This window comes from Grus americana, chromosome 11, assembly GCF_028858705.1.
Source record: "Grus americana isolate bGruAme1 chromosome 11, bGruAme1.mat, whole genome shotgun sequence".
Classification (NCBI taxonomy): domain Eukaryota; kingdom Metazoa; phylum Chordata; class Aves; order Gruiformes; family Gruidae; genus Grus; species Grus americana.
In genome coordinates, this window is record NC_072862.1 from 16,622,498 (window position 1) to 16,639,710 (window position 17,213).

At 49.9% G+C, this 17,213-nt stretch overlaps 1 protein-coding gene and 1 long non-coding RNA gene across 3 annotated transcripts in view; both read left to right on the forward strand.

Annotated features, from left to right (window-relative positions):
* The first annotated feature begins 10 nt into the window (after positions 1–10).
* LOC129211209 (uncharacterized) lies at positions 11–5,517 on the forward strand. Its single transcript, XR_008578773.1, has 3 exons — positions 11–71; positions 2,024–2,068; positions 4,395–5,517. It is a non-coding gene; the product is annotated as an uncharacterized LOC129211209 (long non-coding RNA).
* A 9,709-nt stretch (positions 5,518–15,226) lies between these two features.
* TEX264 (testis expressed 264, ER-phagy receptor) overlaps positions 15,227–17,213 on the forward strand; it is a 39,987-nt gene continuing 38,000 nt past the window's right edge. The window contains exons 1-2 of one of the 2 annotated variants that reach the window (XM_054837894.1): positions 15,227–15,371; positions 16,375–16,442. The gene's annotated coding sequence lies outside the window, so the exon portion shown is untranslated. The remainder of the gene's footprint in view (positions 15,372–16,374; positions 16,443–17,213) is intronic. The other variant, XM_054837895.1, reaches the window with a different exon arrangement.

A 17,213-nucleotide genomic window follows, 5' to 3' on the forward strand; every position in this document is an offset into this window, starting at 1 on the left:
CGCGCGGGATGGGTGGTTGCGCTTGCGCTGTGTAGTTGGTGCGGGCGGGGCTGTGTCGTGTCCCGCCGCCGGTAAGGGCCCGCTGTGCTGTGGGCCGGGAGCTTCCCCTGGCTGCACTCCGCGGCTGAGGGTGGCCTCAGCGTGCGTACTAAGGCCTTGTCTGGGGGGGGGTAATAGAAGGTGTGCGTGCTTTCTCTGCTTACCTTCGAGCCGGGTGAGCTGTGGGGCTTGCTTTGGCCCGGGCAGTGGGTGCCCTGTGTGGGGGCTACTGGTGTTAGAAACCTTGCTGCTGGGCACGGCTCCCCGGCCGGCCTCGGGACACCTGGGCCTCACTAGGCCTGGGGGGAGGTGACTGTGGTGGGGAGATGTTGTACTGGGCTGCCCTGTTTGCCTACAGGTGTTTCAGATGGGCCTGTTTGGGCTGGCATTGGTTCCCTGTTTCTTTTGAGCAGGTAAGCTCTGCTGTTAACAAAAACTGAGCAGAGCTGGAGGAAGCTGAGAAGCTGGCAGGCAGTGCAGGAGAGAGCTAGAGGGGTCAGACTCTGTGCCCTGTCTTGCTGCCAGGATCTTCTGAGCATGTCTCTGGTGTGCCTGATGGCAAGGATTGCCCTTATTTTGGGATGCAGAGCCCCTGTGGTTGATGCAGTGCCTCCTTTGTGTCCTGGAGGAAGGATACTGCTTCATCTCTTGCCTTGTTTCAATGGGTGGAGCTGGCCTTAGGGGGACTTGGGCATCACTTTGCTGAAAAAGGAATTTGTGCCTGCGGAGGGGGTTGATGACAGTGCCAGCCTCTGTGTGCCTCTGAAGGTTCCCTTGTGCAACAGGCATGGTAGCCTTTAGCTGGCATTTGGGGATAGCCTATTTAATCTGGGTTCCCCTAAGGGAAACTGGGTGCTGTGCCAATCTGGTATGTGATCCTGTTAATAGGTGCCTCTTCCCATTCCCTCCTTGTTTGACAGTATTTGCATTGCCAACTAACTTTAGACTGACCTTTTTATGGACTACTGTCTGGTGTCTGCAGAGGAAGGAGCTGCTTAACCCCTGTCAGTCTCTGGGATGAGCTCACTCTGAAGCATTTCAAGGCAACTGACTTTTAATCAAGCAAACATTTGATACAAACTGATAAATGGTTCTAATGTGTACAGCTTGTACTGATTCTTGACAGTCAACAGTGTACATGGTCATGAGGCCCTGTGATAGTTTGTCCTCTGGGGTGACGGGTGCTCTTCTACCTCTGACATCATAGGAACATTGAGACAGAAGTTCATTTATCTGAAGTCAGCAGTGAAATTACTTATGTGGTTTGGACACCAGCTTGGTGGGGCTGTAAACACAGATCAGTTATTCCTCGGTCATAGATTCTTGTCATAATATTTTTTTTATTCTTACTGTCTGATAAAGATCCTTGTGGTCAACTTTTTTTTTGTGGCCAAGACACCCCAAGGTGTCAGCTTCAAGGATGAGAAGGTAGTAAAGCGTGGCTCCTCTTGCGTAACATGGCAACTTCTTTTACGAGTTAAAACAACATATTCTGAAACAATTAATTTGGTCATACACGTAAGGTTTTCTCCCCCTTCCAATTTATTTTTTGCCAAGATAGAGTCCATAAAGGGTGAAAAAGTTTCTTAACTGATAGCCAGGAACAGCTGAAACATCCCAGAATATCTTTTTCAGATATTTTTATTGCAGAGATACCTTTTGCAATCAATACCACTTAAGTCAGGCAGTCTCTCCAGTGTGTTTACAGCTATCAGAAAAAACAACAAAAAAACCTGAGAGGAAATAATAGGAAGCAGTAGCTGATAAGATTTTTATTTTCCTTAGGGAATGTAAAATGGGTTATGTTTTTAGTCAAGCTATGTACTTGATTGAAGACTAAATGTAGTTTCTGTGCCAGGAAACCGAGAGCTGCTAACACCACAGAATGATATTATTTAGCAAAAGTCCTTCCATAATTTACCAAGCTCAAATACTTTCTGTTAGTTAATTGTATAATAATTTGCTTTTATAAATTTTTTTCTAGATGCCAGCCCTGGTTTCCAGACATGCTTACCAACCTGATATGATGGTATGTCAGTGTTGTCTTTGCTTTAGAATTGTAAGCTGAGCAGCATGAACCATCTGTCTACCCCAGTAAAGTATTTGTATGGTAGTGTGTTGTTTTTTGTAAAAAAAAAAAAAACCAACAAAAATTAAAAAATCCCTAACAACTTACCTTTCCAAGCTGATTTGGATATCCAGCTCCTTTTAAAGTCAAGAACTTCCATCTGAACCCAGGCTGCTCAGATTCATAGAGGATGAAAATTAGCAGGTCAAGCCATTCCAAATATGTTCAGTACTTCCCAGGTTCCTCATATGTGGCCTAATTAAGCAAATAGGAACTCTCCCAGTGGTGCCAGTATAAAAAAAAATTGTAAAAGCAGCAGAGTCCACACCAAAAGGAGATCTATTTCTTCCATTCAGGACATCATTCTTCCTCTCTCCCCACTCTACACAGCATTTAGGCCAAGTGCTGGCCTTGATGCAGTTGGTTTTTAACTGGTCCCACAGATAAAGAAGCCTGAAGGGAACATTGCCTGTCTGAAGTCCTAAAGGAAGTGGCCACCTTGAAAGCCAGTCCTTTAGCATTCTTCATCCCTTTTGCTGTAGTAATTAACTTGCATCTCTCCACAGGTGTCAGCTTGCAGGTGGGCCCATGGGTGCTGTGTTGATTGCTGTTGCCCTAACAAGGGAGAGAACTCCAGTGTGCTTGACAGGATTTTCACAGAACAGGGAACTGCCCTTCCTCAGGGAGAGGGAAATCCAAAGCCTCCGCTTTGCAGAGGGGGAGCGGAAGCTCCACAGAGTTGCTGGGCTCTAGTCTAACACGGGCTCTCGGCCGTGGTTGGAGAAACGAAGCCTACAAGCCCTAGCTCAACGCTGTTGAAGTGTATGATGCTGGCACAGGTTTGCTGGTAGCATAGGCACCTCCTGGACGGCAGTGGTCAGGCTTCTCTGGCCTGAGGAGCAGCGAGCTCTGTTGCAGGACTGCTGGAGGAGAAAGCAGCTTTGTATTCTTCCCGAGAGAAACCCTGGTACGGAAACATTGAGGTTCAGAGGAACGTAGGCCTTCCAAGAACAGCTTGGATCTTGAAGCATATCCACTGACTCCCCAGATGCAGTGAGCACTCTGTAAAATCCTACAGCAAAGTGACCAGAAATCTGTGTTCTGTATTCCCTGTCCAAGTGCAGGATCCTCCTGGTTTCCTCATGTGAAGATGATTTATTACCCAAATCAAAAGTTTATCTCTCATCCCCACCTGGGAATGTGTATCCAGAGGTCTGTACCTCTTGGAGACCCTGGCTGGCTCTTGGGTGTGACAGCTCCAGACAGCAGTGACTTCACAAGCTCATCCCTTAATCCTAGAGTGACCCACCTTCCTCTCTCCCACAAATAGGGCACAAGCAGCTCCTTGGGCAGTTCTGAAAACCCTTCCTATATTTCACTATCACTTTCTTTTTGTTACAAGTCATTTCTTTTTCTGCACAATTCTTTTGCCTTGTATATCAGTTGAAAGCTGCTTTGAATTTCAGTTCACAATTATTTAGCTGCTTTCACGCCAACATAGCACCTTTGCTTTGAACTTGTATGTGGCATTCTGCTGGCTTTACGTGCACAGTAGCTGCTACAGCAAGTAAATGCAATGACAGTGAGTAAGTTTACCTTGTGGTATGTGTGGAGAGACTTAATTGAATTAAGTTTGACTAGCAGGTAGCAAGCAAGACCAGTGAAGTTCAGTTTATGTTCAAAGACCAAATTTATCCAGAAATTTGAGTTTTTAAATGGAGCAGAACAGACAAAATTCAGAGATGTTTAGTAGGATCCAGCAATAACTCTACAGAAGTTTTAATGCTTTGTAAAACATTAGAATAGAAAGGGAATAGATTATCTCAATTGTATGATAAGACATTAATATTAACTCTTGTGCAGTTTAAGATAATGATTGTTTTCTTCTCTGAATTCAGAAATAGTTAGAAGAGCTCTAGTGAATTATACTGTGAGAAAGTGAAATAAAACCAGTTTCCCTTCTTAGTTTTAGAGGGTGAACAAGATATATTGATGCAACTTGATCCTGAAATAATTAAATTTCCCCACCATTTTACTAGTATTTCAAAATCTGTTTTTCTGTTAAGTGTGCTCCCCAATTCTGGTTTTGTTTCAAGAACCCACAGAAAAGCCTTTAGACTTAAACTCTGCAGTGAGGCACAAACGTACAGCACGTACAACACTCCGCTTACAACTCAGGCTGGCTCGTCAAGCAGAGGGAATAACATCCTATTGGGACTAAGTTTTCATCTGTGATTTCAGCCTGCCATTAAATGCTCAGTAAATCCACTATTTTTCTTCCATGCAGAAGGGAAGGACTAATGGATACCCCCCTCAGCATGAAACATGCTGGAGCTGAGGAGCAAGGACAGACCTGCTGTGACCTACAAGAACCTCCAGTCTTGCCTGCACAGGACAGTGCTTCTGCTTTTCTCCTTTCCTGCTGTCTGCTGCTACGCTCCAGAGAAGCCAAGTTACAGCAGGACCATAGCAGGACAACTGACATGCGCTTATACACCTGGAAGGGGAAGGAGGTCCTGGCCATGCCCTGCTCTTGGCTGTAAGGCTCACCCAAATCAGCTGCAGCGGGGCAGGATGAGAACTGAAGCTTCAGTAAGCACTCGGTGCATTTGGCTGGGGGGGTCTTGTACCACCAGGAAACTGTTCTGGACAGTCCCCCTACCTACCTGCAAAAAAATGAGAGAAAATGCATAATATCCTGCGTTATTCAAGTCCCCTGCTCCAAGTGACACTAGCACAGGTTTTTAGGCTGCTTTTAGTGCTTTTTGACAGAGGGGGGAGCTGTCAGCTCACCAGTGAACTGCTCAGCAAGCAGAGATCCCACCTGGGAGCTGGTTAAGCTGCCTGGGTGGCCCACTGAAGGAGGACGGTAAGCCTGACTTGCAGGAGGTGGATGCTAGCCTGAAAATGCTTAAATCTTTTGCTTTAAGATTAAATGCTTAAATCTTTTGCTTTTGTATGGGGCGTTTTGTGTCTCTGCACAATGAAAACCACAATAACTAGTCAGTGGGCCTGAGAAGCTGTTTGGAGGTGAAACATTTGGCAGTGGGGTCCTGCAGTTTTTGTTGCTGTAGCGATGTCCCCCTCCGTTGCACCAAAAGCCCCTGGAAAAGTGCAGCCTGTGCAACCCCTTCCTGCTAATGGCTAGAGACAGAGCACCCTCCTCTCTGTCCGAGTGATGCAAGCAGCCCTTTTATCTGGCATACCTGCCAGGCAGCAGAAAAAGCTAGGTTAAACTGGTCTGAGGTTGACTCAAGCCAATGTGGACTGGTCTTGAGTGGAATAACAACCTGATCCCATCTGACATTTCTCCTGGTACAACTCAACAGTAGTCTTCCTCCTTCAGCCAATAGCAGTGTGACAAAGTCTGGCTTAATTACAACCCTGAAGTAAAAAGAATTTCTTTATTAGATGTTGCTTTATGGCTGCATCAGTCGTCTTCTGTCCAGCTGCTCATGGCAGAGCTCCAAGTGGGCTGAATCGTGCTGGTTTGGCAGGTATGTGTGTGTGGGGGGGGGTGAGTGTGCAGCTGGGCAGAATGGGGCTCTGAGAAGCTCCTGGTGACGTTGCTAAATTCAATTTGCCACAAAGGTCTTTTTCTACTTCGTACTGGAGCTGTCTTTATGCCATCTTTCTGCCTTCAGAAATAGGGCTTGGACCCAATTCTTGCGAGTCATATGCATTCATTCATTAGCCGTTGGAAGAAAGGCAAGTAAGAAAAAGCGGTGGCCGTGTTACATGTTTGTGGGCTGGTCTCCACCGCACTTGCCTTCTGACAGCAGTGAGGTGACAAAGATTGAAAGTCAAGGCAGCCTGTATTCCTACCCATGGTATTGTGCTTTATTTCTCCAGCCATGGAGATGATTCCTATGTCAGATGACTTCATTTTAAATTGTAGTGAGACCCTGAGCTGATGATTTAGGAGCATGCACAGTCTTTGTTGTGGTTCTGATTTTGGTGTGTTGCTTTGTGCCCAAGAAAAATGGATTGTTACTTGGCTAAGACTAAATGAGGAGGTAATATATGAAATGGAATCTCTTTTCACCCCAGTCAGTCCTCCAGATCCTGTTCATCTTTCTCCAAGGTGCTGGTGCAAGAAATCAACCTTTCCTCCACCTCAGTCGATGCACCAGCTTAGTGCTAAAGGTTCTGAGCTGGTCTGAATTAATGGTAAATCTTGTGTGTCTTGCACAGTGGTGACTGACTTACATCAGCTCACTTGATCACTTATTCCAGGAAAATAACACTCAGTTTTGCCAGAGAGCTGTCCATGACACACTGAAATATTTGTGAATTAAAAGCTTTCACAACTCAAAATAGCAATTTCTGGAAGTTTTCCTCTAAAATTATTCATATTGAAATGTGGGGATTGTACAAAGAGCCTTGCTAGACTCTTCAATTTGAGAGGAGTTTAAAATTGATTACTTGGACCAACAGGAGCCTTTGTTCCAGGCAAGTCAGCTCAGACTAAATCAGAGTTGCACAAAAACCTCCCTAAGAAAAATCAAGGCATAAACTTGGAACTTAATTTCTCCATTTCATGCTGAGTTTTTTTGAAGAATATTTTAGCTTCAGCAACTCAGGAAAGGGCTGTATCTATTTGGAAAAAATGTCTTTTCCCAGTGATGGACTTAATGCAATCCTTTTATGGTCTCTAGGGGGTTTTTTTGACAAGAGGGAAAAGGTGCAGGAGCAAATACTGCAGAGGCATAAGACTTCTCATCTCGTATGGGAGGAGCAAAGGTTTTGTAGTTAAATGGGAAAAAGGCTTGCTTCTAGGCTTCTGAGTTTTGGCACAAGTCCCTGTGGGATACGTGTCAGTGGCCCTCCCCAGCCTCTGCACAGTGTTGCATTTCTTTATAAAAATAGGAACTTTGTTGGTACTGGAGTAAACAGAAAAAATGTAGGGGATGTGCTTGGGGCAAGGGGGAGCGAACTGGATGTCGCGTGTGTGGTGAATGGCTCTGGGTTAGCTGCTGCCACCCTACCTCTGTCATTTCAGTGTGCTTAGTGAGGCCGTGTCCCTGGGCTGAGCACCCTCCTGCCCTCTGAAAACTTCAGAGGGACTCAGACGTGGCTAGACTGATCCCTAAATGTCAGCAAGGACCAGTTAAATCTCAGAAATGCCTCACAAACTTCTAAAATCTTGGGAAATTTATTTACCTGCAAAAGCCAAGACAAAATATGCAACGTTGAGCTGAAATATCATTTTGTTATTTGGAAATTCACCTCAACTCAATTTCTGACTTCACAGATGAGAGCAGCAGTTTCTGAAAAATAGCCTGATCAGAAAAGCTGCCAACTTTCAGCAGAAAGTGTGCTTTAGCGGTTTACATGCTTTCTGCTTGATTGGTCCCTTGTGCTCGGGCTTTTTTGCACTCAAGTGCCACAAAATACTTGTGACAACCCATGGCACATTTGTCCACTGTTGCTCCTCTCTCTTTCCTCTGGGCTGCATCTCAGTCCTTACCCTGTTCCGGCTTTGTCTATTGAGACTGTAACAAAACCCAGCAATTCTGAGTGCTGATCTGCACCACGGCTAGATTTTTTTCAGCAGTCACCAAAATGGGTGGAATTCTCTCCATTTTCCTTAGATATCTGTGCCTGAGTTAGTTGTCTGGATTCCTGGTGTAGAAAGGCAGAGATGAAACTGAGACATGGTCCACCTTTGCCTAAAATAGGAGGAGGTGCCTATAGAGAATTTTGGCCTGGAGAGGCCTTTGTGACTGAACTGGAACCAGCGCAGCTGCACCATAACCTACATCCATGGTCTACCTAAAACTTGTTGAGTTGGTGCCAGTCCCAGCTCATGCAGCTAGAAGTAGCTTGTTAGAGTCTTGCTGTTGCTACTGGTCTCATCCCTGAACAGTGTAGGTATCTTGTATGGAGGTCTCCAGAATTACAGACTGGTTGAGGTGGGAAAGGACCTCTGGAGATTATCTTGTCCATGCCTCCTGCTCCAGCTGGGTCACCCAGAGCTGGTTTTCCAGAACCATGTCCAGGTGGCTTTTGAATATCTCCAAGGATGGAGCCTCCACAACCTCCCTGGGCAACCTGTGCCAGCGCTTGGTCACCCTCAAAGTAAAAAAGCGTTTCTTGATGTTTAGAGAGAACCTCCTGTGTTTCAGTTTTTGCCCACTGCCCCTTGTCCTGTCACTGGGCACCACTGAAAAGAACCTGGCTCCATCCTCTTTGCACCCTTCATTCACATATTTACATACGTTGGTAAGATCTCAGGCCTCCTGAAGAAATCAGGTCAGCTGAAACAAGCTCTTCTACGGGGACACTTGTAAATGTGCTTGGCTAGCAGAGCTGCAGTGGTGGGCTTAGACATGGTCCAATTTGAATCAAAGCCATCATTGCACCATGCTCACAGGTGGCCTGGCCTGATCTGGTTGTAAACTGAGAGGAACCAGATTGGGCTTAAAACCTGATGGTTTGACTGTGGCAGGAAATGTTTGCACCACCTCACAAGTCAATAACCAGGGAGAAGTGCACTCGTGGTGGGTGGTAGTGCACTGGCAGGCAGTGAGAGCTGTAGGAGGGAAGGGGGGTCATGTTGAGGTGGAATAATGTCAGAAATCACCTGTATTTAATAGCTTTTACTATGAATGGTGTGTCCACTACAACCTTGAGGTAGCAGGAAAAGAAAGGGAAATACAGCAGTGTGAATAATCAGGGCTTCTGAGAGTCCTTTTGGAAGAGCACCTCCTCAGATTTACAGCAGCTCCCTGCAGATGTTCTTTAGCTGGTAGAGGCTCACAAAATATTTTTTCAAGACAGTTTTTTGCCAGGAAGGAGATGAAAATCTTAAAACAAAAATGTCTTTCAACTTTAAATTTGGAGTTGTCATTGTAATGTAATTCTTTACATGGCTGCCAGAGAGGTTTTTAAAAGCACGATTTGCACGCCTGCATTAAAAACAGGAGCACAACATGGCTGTAAGAGATTCATTTTCTGGTTTTGAAGCTAGCAATTAAGGTTGGGACAAATGTTGATGTTTGTTCCTTCTTCAGTCACTCTTGTAAAAGTAAAGGAGAACCGTTGACATGAAAGCCTCTCTTGGTGTCATTACTGCTGGGCTGCTTTGCTTTGTAGAATGTCAGCTCCTCTCTGGTTAGAGTGCAGTTGTGTAAGGCTCTTAAAATCCTGTTGAAATCCCTGCAGCCTGTTAGGGGATCCCTCATTAAAAATGCTGGATGGCAGTCTGAAGTGTCACTCGCTGTAGAGAATGAGCTTGTTGACGAGACCGCGTTAAACCCAGCATTTTTTGGAAGCACAGTTTGCAAACCCAGAGAGGCAGAATGTAGTGTGGTCGTGCTTTGCTTCTTGTTTCTGTCTGGATGGAAAATGGACTAACGCTCTGGGTAAAATAGCTCATGTTTTCAGCAAGGAAAAAAATCTAAACTTAATCTAAACTTCATGTACAAGAGATGAGGTTAAAAAAAAAAAGATGGAAAAGCCAGGTTTGTATATGTGTTTTCTTCTGTAGCTCAGAGACAATATAAGATCATCCTCAGGATGAAGAAGGAAGTGCAGGATTGCTGCTAAGACAATAAAAGTTGAAGGCATGCCACGGGAGGAGAAAGTAAGAGAATATTTCAGTGCAAACAGCCCTACAAAATACTTTTTCACCAGGAAAAGATGTGCACAGCCCATTCTTCATGTGTGTGTGATACACTGCAGTAGAAGGTACAAACATTCACAGTGCAAGTAAAGGAAGATATTGCCCTGTGGATCGAACACAAAGGCCTGTGAGAAGCATTGCCACTGATTTCAGGAAAACAGAACGTGGCTGCAGAGAGGAGATCCCTCCTGCACTGGTCCCTGCCTGGCATTACGATAGGAATTTGACCAGACCTGTTTTGGTCATGAGTCAATGTTGCACACCCTAGTTTCAAATGACTGGAGCTATAAACAGTTTAAAATTATTTTCAGGGGAGTTCAGAGACGTATCATGCATCCCTCCAAACTTGTAAGTGATCTTCTGTTCACAGAAAATCAAAGCGATGTACGATGCGATTGCTGACCGTGGGGAGGGGGGTCTGAATGGCTGCTGAGATCATTCTCACAGTGGCTACCAGAGGTGACGTGACATCTGAAAGGAAGAGATGAAAGCTCCATCACAATTTGTTAAATAAAAACCATTTTAGTATCTCACTAAATAGCTGACGATCAGAGATGCAAAATTCTGATCTGCCACTTGTGCTTTGATAGCAAAAGGAGGAGCTCATAGGCTACAACCTGCGAAAGTTTTTCTTCCATAACTTCATCAAAGTTTGCTTGTAATATCTATGGGAATTCCCCGTGACAGAAGTCAGGATTAGGACAAAGGGCCTAGCAAAATACCCAGAGTAATCAGTCTAATTCTACGCATACTTATTCTAAAATATTAAGTAAAAATGGAATAGGTGTAGAGAAAGGGAATGGAGAGTGATTTGTAAGAACACAGGGGGTTTTTTTAACTTATTTACCCCAGCAAAATGAAAGCTGTAATGAGATGTTTCCTCCTAAAGTAATAAAACTCACCAGAGACTGAAGTCAATAAGAAAAGACAGGTAGATGCTAGTTCTAAAAAAAAGTGAGTCGGGAACCTTCTACTAACCCCCATCCAAAGGAAGTGTCTGGAAAAGCTATTTACAGGAGGAAGGAGCCTGGCTGCTTTAAAGGTAGCACATGGTAAATTTATTGAGAAATCATTGGATGCCATGTGTCAGACTGGAAAGGACTGGTCTCTGAAGTGGACATTCCTCCTTGTTCTGCTGCTGTAAGTCTTTGCTGCTCAAGATACCGTGCAGGCATTACTGGGTGTTTTACCCATCACTGCAGTCCGTTCTCCTTGGTTTGGTGGCTTCAGTTCTGATTCAGTGAGTGGGTCCTACCCATCCAGGTTTGTATGGTTCGGGAATAGGATCTGAACAGAAGATGAGAAGCTAGACTCGATCCTTCTGGTTTCAGAAGGCAGGAGGCAGGGGAGGTTACATGCCTGCCTGGAAAGTTCATTCCATAACTTAAAAAACTTTGCATTTAATTACAAGACCATTTTTGCTAATAAATCCAGGAGGAAAATAGTTTGCTATTTAGCATTTGTGGCCTAAATAGACAGTTAACTATAAGACTAATTTGCATATTTCTTGACACTTAAATTTGTCTGAAAAGACATAAATGCCTTTTCTTACGCTGTAATACTGTGAATTTTGAATTCCTGTCATGAGAAAGAAACATAGAAAAATGCAGTGGGAAATGAATTTAAATCTGAGGGCAAAACAACTGATCAATAATTAATCTTTCAGCATATCTCCTCTTCTGCGTTAGCAGAGGCATCAAAAGGTGAAGTGTTTGTCCTTCACCCACGTGGCTTTTGCAGGATGCCAGGACACGTGTGTTCACATGTGTCAGCCCTTCCTAGTCTCCTATCGAGGTTTTCCCATCGACAGCAGTTTCATTTCAACAAATGAATAGTATTTTGGAAAATGTACTGATTGGTACAAGAAGCTTCATGGTAACAAATATTAAAAGTTTATGGTGCTGATGGTGGAAGGCCAGTGGCTGAAACCTTCCTGGCTTAAATACTGAGCCACAGCCTGGTCCTGGCTCGCTGGACTAAGCAGCACCGGAATAGCCCTTTGTGCCCTCACCCTGAGCACCCAGCCCGGTCCTGCGCCTGCCGTGCTGAGCTCTGCCAGCGCAGCCCCTGGCCTCCGCACTGCCTTTCCTCTGGAGAGGGCTTCTCCAGTTCCCGGCATGGGGTGAATTGGGCAGGCGATAAAAACGGGGAGGGTTTCCAAGCTAATCCCAGCAGCACGGGCAGGTGGCAGGGAGGTGGGAGGAGATCTTCTGACAGCGGGATGGCTGGAGCAGGGACATGCAGGTCCTGGGATGTGGCACCTGCCCCGCGGGGCAGGTATGGGCCAAACTGCGTGTCACGACATGTGGGACTACTGTGCCATTGGGTCATGCAGCTTGCTCCGAGGAATGTACCTTTGGGCTTTGAGAAATAGCCCCTGGCCTCTGGCTCTACCTCTGCAGGCAGCCTCCTGCCCACCGGGTGAGCATTTTCCATGTGCCTACGCCGCCTGCGTTCCAGCTATTCCCACAACTGCCAGTCTCCCCTTGTTTGTGCTGGTGTCGGTTCATCAGCAGTAATGCGGAGTTGCCATGTTATGGGCAGCCAGGAAGGACTTTGGAGCGGAGCCCGTCTGTGTCAGTGCTAATGGAAATTCCCCTGAGCAGCGCGCTCTGTTCTGACCTTGTGCCTGCCCCTCTAGGGAGGGTATTTCCATGCTGAGTTAGTCAGTTGTTTGTGTTTTGCCATATTCCCGAGGCGATAAGCATCCTTACCACATCTATTTGCTTACTGAGCATCCAAAGTGAACTTCACAAAGCTCAGCTGACCTTCTCCAGCAGATAAAGGCACCCAGGGCAACTGAGAGAGGAAGGACAACGGCACATCTTGCTGGGTCGCAGGAGCAGGGGATGGAGGGTCCAGCAGGTGAGAGCAGGGCTGGGAAGCCAGGGTCTGGGCCACAGGCAGAGCCGAGTGCCCCGGCACAGGTACTTCGTGCCCTGCTGAGACACTGTGGAGCACCGGGGGAGCGGGGTGCAGTGAGTGCCCTGTTGAGCGTCATCGCTGACTGCTACTGCTGGGATGAAGCCAGCTAAGGTGGATGGAGAAATGTTGCCTCGAGCCTGACAGGTGGGACAGCACAAGGCCAGCTTGCTCACATCTGCTCCTGCTCGCAGCCCACTTCCATTTCTGTCTGCCAAAAGAATTTAAATGAGAATAGGCTGATCTCTGTACCCCGTCAGAGACGCGTGAGGCCCAGCACGGCCCGAACAAGTCTGCCGAGACCAAGTGTCTGCCATAACCAGACACCAGAACCCTCGCTGGAGAGCTGGCCCGGCTGGCTGACGCCGTCAGAGGCCAGCGGTGGGTGTGCGATGCGGCCATGCAGTGCTGAGCAGGTGAGGACGCCTGGGGAGCCTGCTGGAGAGCACACGTTCCACATCCTTCTGCCTCAGCTCTTCTCGGTGTGCTGTTTCAGAGCGAAGGCATGAAGTTAAGCGAGATCCAAATTTTAGCATTTGCTGTTGTAATGGGGAAACGTAAGTATGAAGTGTTAAATATATGCTGAGTTAAATAACTCCGAGGCTGGAGGAGAGAGAAGTGTCTGATGGCCAGAGCTGGCAGTTAAAGGGCTTTTGAGTTCTGTTCCTCTTCCTGTCAGTGATTCACTGCATGGCTCCAGACGAGACACATAACCAAGCTGAAATATTTTCTTCCAGTTCTAAAAGAGCTGTAACACCAAATACAAGGAGGGCCTCTGAGGTTTAAGTAATTCCAGTTTACAGAAAGCCTCGAGATCCTCACTAGGAAGCTGCTCGAGAAAGGCAAGTATTACGGTATTTCAAACTACTGTTCATAAATGAGCTCTTTGGCTTTACATCGGTGAAAAGCAGTGCCTGGAACTGCCTCTGCAAACAGCCTCAACGAAGGGGGCTGGGACGTATGGGAAGCAGACGTGAAACCACAGCAGGAGAGATGACAGCGAACTCCATTGCTTCTTGTTGCTGCGTCTGGAGGTGGCTTGAGTGGGTTATTGGGTGTGAAGGTTGCTTTTATACAGCGGGAAGAAAAGGAGGATGGGAATTATGTCTGGGCCCTTCTAGCATGTCTCTTTCGAAGGAGGAGCAGGAGGGAAAACTGCGTGCTCCTGTCAGGTACTGTGCTTGGTCCCATTGCTTGAAAAGAAATGAGGGCCTGAGGACTTGTCTGAGAAGCAGCAAAGGCCGCGGGCTGAGTGCCGGTGCTCCGTGGTGCTGGGTGCTCCGCGAGGGAGCCGCAGGACAGGGCACGCTCCCAGAGGTATCGTGAGGCAGGAGCTGCTGCGTGACAGAAGTTGTCCGAGCGTGTCAGAGCCTGGGGTGCTGAGGGGTGTGCAAGATGATGGTGCTCCTGACCAGCTCCTGTGCTGGCTGAAGCTTTGTGGGTCTTCAGCAACTAGTTAATGTTTCCCCTCTGGGCGATAAAGCCCAGCTGATGGAAAAGAAAGCGGTCAGCCTCCCGGGGAGTGCCCCATGCTGCACCAGGCCAAGAGAAGGACAAACGAGCTGAGAACATCTGGCCAAAGCCCCAAGCCCCTGAATGAAACAAACATCTAACTCTTTCTTAACTCTCCCGGTGCTCCCCCTTGCCGGCTAGTGCTGTCCATGTCTGCTGAGCTATCCGGCTGGTTTTCCTTCCAGCTGGGCAGCGAGAAAGCCCAAACTCGGGCAGAAGCCGAGCTGTTACTGCCAGGCTGCAGCAGCCCCAGTGATGGGCTGGCGGGAACCTGCGAGCGGCTGCTCAAAACTCTCCCTGGGTTTGGTGCGAAGGGCCCTGGCGCTGAAGAGCAGCACTGCCCTGACTGGCCAGGCCTCGTGGTCAGGGCACGACACGACACGGGGCTGGTGCGTCCTCGAGCATCGTGGCACGTTTGTCCAGCACCCGAGGGAAGGAGCCCATTAACCGGAGGCTCAGGCTGTTACGGAGCCTGAAGCTCCGGGGTCGTCCAGCCGGGACACGTGCCGAGCTGCCGCAGCCCCAGCACAGGGGAGGCTGGAGGACACAATGTCTTTGTTTATCATTCGCATCCGGCGGTGTCTCGGACCGAGAGCCGGCTGGGAGGGGAGCGCCCTTCGCACCACAGGGGCTCAGGGCTAGCTGGTCCCGCGGCCTGCAGGCCCTGCACCCACGGCCCTCCTGCGCGACGCAGCCAGGGCTCCTGGGCTGTAGGCCGCAGGGCTGGGGGTGCCACGTGGCAGGGAGGCCCTGGGGAGCGCTCCCGGTGGCAGCGGCCCGGGAGGCGGCCGGGAGCTGTGTGGGGCCCCGCCCGGGAGGGACGCGGCCGCCGGACCCGGTCGGCGGGGCTGGGCCCTGGTGCTGGCCGCCGCCCGCTAGAGGGCGCCCTCCTCGCGGAACGCTCCCGCCGCCTCTGCCGCGGCAGGACAGCCCGTACCGCTGGGGGCGCCCCGGTCCCAGTCGGAAGCTCCGCCCCCCACCGGAAACCGCGCCCCCCCGTCCGCCAGTGGCACGGACTCCGCGCCCCGCCCCTCCCTCCGGCCCCGCCCCTTCTCTGGCGGCCGCGCGCGCGGGCGCGTAACCGCCGCCAGCTGGAGCCGGGGCGGGCCCGGCGGCCCCGCGCGAGCGGGGCGGGGCGGAACGGGGCGGGGCGAGCGAGGCGCCGGGATCGCTCCGGCCCGGCCGTCACCGGCTGAGCCCCGGGTGAGGAGAGGAGGGGAGCGCCGGGATTGTTCCGGCCGTCACTGGGGCGGGGAGGTCTCTGCGGGGCCGGGGGGCGGCGGGGCCGGGCCGGGCAGGCCAGGCCAGCGCCGCTCCGGTACCCCCAGGCCGCGGCCTGCTGGGAGCCGGGCAGCGCCGACCGGGCCCGGCGGTGGCTCGGCGGTGGCTCGGCGGGTCCCTCCCCGCTCGGGCGGCCAGGCCGGTGGCGGGGGTTGCAGCCCGTGCCGGTGCTGAGGGCGCTGCCTGCCGCCGGCCGGGGCCGGGAGCCGCTCCTCCCGGCAGGCAGGCCGGGTGCCGCCCGCCGCGGGCACTCGCTGGGGTCGCTCGGGTCAAACCCTCCCCTCCGCCTGGGCACGGGCATCGGGGCGCACGGCCTCCGGGCCGGGCAGGGGCCGGGCGAGCTCTGCTCCCGCTGCCCGTGAGCAGTGTGCCCGCCGCCGGCAGGGAACGAGCCACGGGAACCGGGAGGAACAGCCAGAAACACCCTCTTCTCCTCTGGGGCCGCTGTCTTGAGGCCCTCGGGCTGGGTGTTGCGCTGGCGGCTCTTGGGGAATCACCAAACCTGTGACTTCTAAGTAATAAATCTGTGTTGGCCGTAGGGAGGAGGTGAGGCGCTGCTGGAATCGGGGTGGATGTATGGCTCCGGCCAAGCTATAGGTCCGGGAGTGCTCGGCTCCGAGGTCGCCCGGGAGCAGCACCGGGTTCGGTTTGGTTGTGCCTGCAGGGGCGGCTGCAGGACGTCGTCCTCCTTCGCTGCTGCTTTCCAATTTCCGTGTTTCTCTGTGCCCGCATGTTCCGCCACAGAGTTTTGGGAAGAAATCTCGACCTTCGGGGTCCTGCAGGAGAAGGCGCTCCTCGGGACGCCCCTCTGGGGAGCAGTTCTGAGGCGACCGGATGCCTTTCGGGTGCTCAGCTGTGACTCTGTTTTGCTTTTGGCCTCGTGAGGTTAAAAGGAAGCAATGATACTTATTTTTTCCTGCTGCAGCGCAGCGGATTCCGCACCCCTGTGGATCAGATGTCGTGAACCCTTTCTGGGCTGAGCTGGTTTTTCAGGTGAGTTGGGCCGTGGCACGATCTGGTCCCCAGCCTGGCGGTGCCAGGGCTTAGTTTTGGTGTACCCCTGCTTGCTGGGGTTGAGCAGAGCAAAGCCACCTGTGCTTCCTACCAGGATGTGGCTTTTCTCTCGCTGTAAAGCTGAGCAAGCAGCAGCCTCCACGAAGGGCTTTTTTTTTTTGGACCAAGTGTGTTTATAACACAGAGGTAAAGGTGTTTACTTCAACCTTTGCTTTCAAACCTAGCTCCCGCAAAAGTCCCAGGGGAGCGTCGCAACCAGTCCTCGTGACCAGAGCTGTGTTTCAAGGGAGAATAAAACACAAACAACTCTCCTGCACTGCATTCGGTCACAACTCCCCAGAGCAGTTGTGCTTGGTGGGTGAGGAGGTGCTCGCTGGGCTGCTGTGTCCCGCAGTCAGCACAAGAGAGAAAAGACAGCAAACAAAACAGGAAGCCTTGGTTGGGGTTATAAAAACTCTTTTAGGTTAAAAAAGCCATCTAAAAGGAATAGCGGTAGTTTGTCGCACCTTAGTGTGGTGGGGATGCTTTTTCTAGCCAGGTCTTCAGCTTTCTCTGAGCCACTCTGTGTGCTTGGATCCAGATGCAGGGCTCAGCTCTGAACCCATGTGGTCTGCGTTTGGGTCATTAAAGGCCTGGGCTTCCAGACTTTTTGACAAAGGGGCTGCCCTGGTCCCAGTGTTGGACCTGGTATCTATAAATGGTAAATTATTTGGTTATGGTCCCCTGATCCTTTGCCCAGTGCTGTGTATC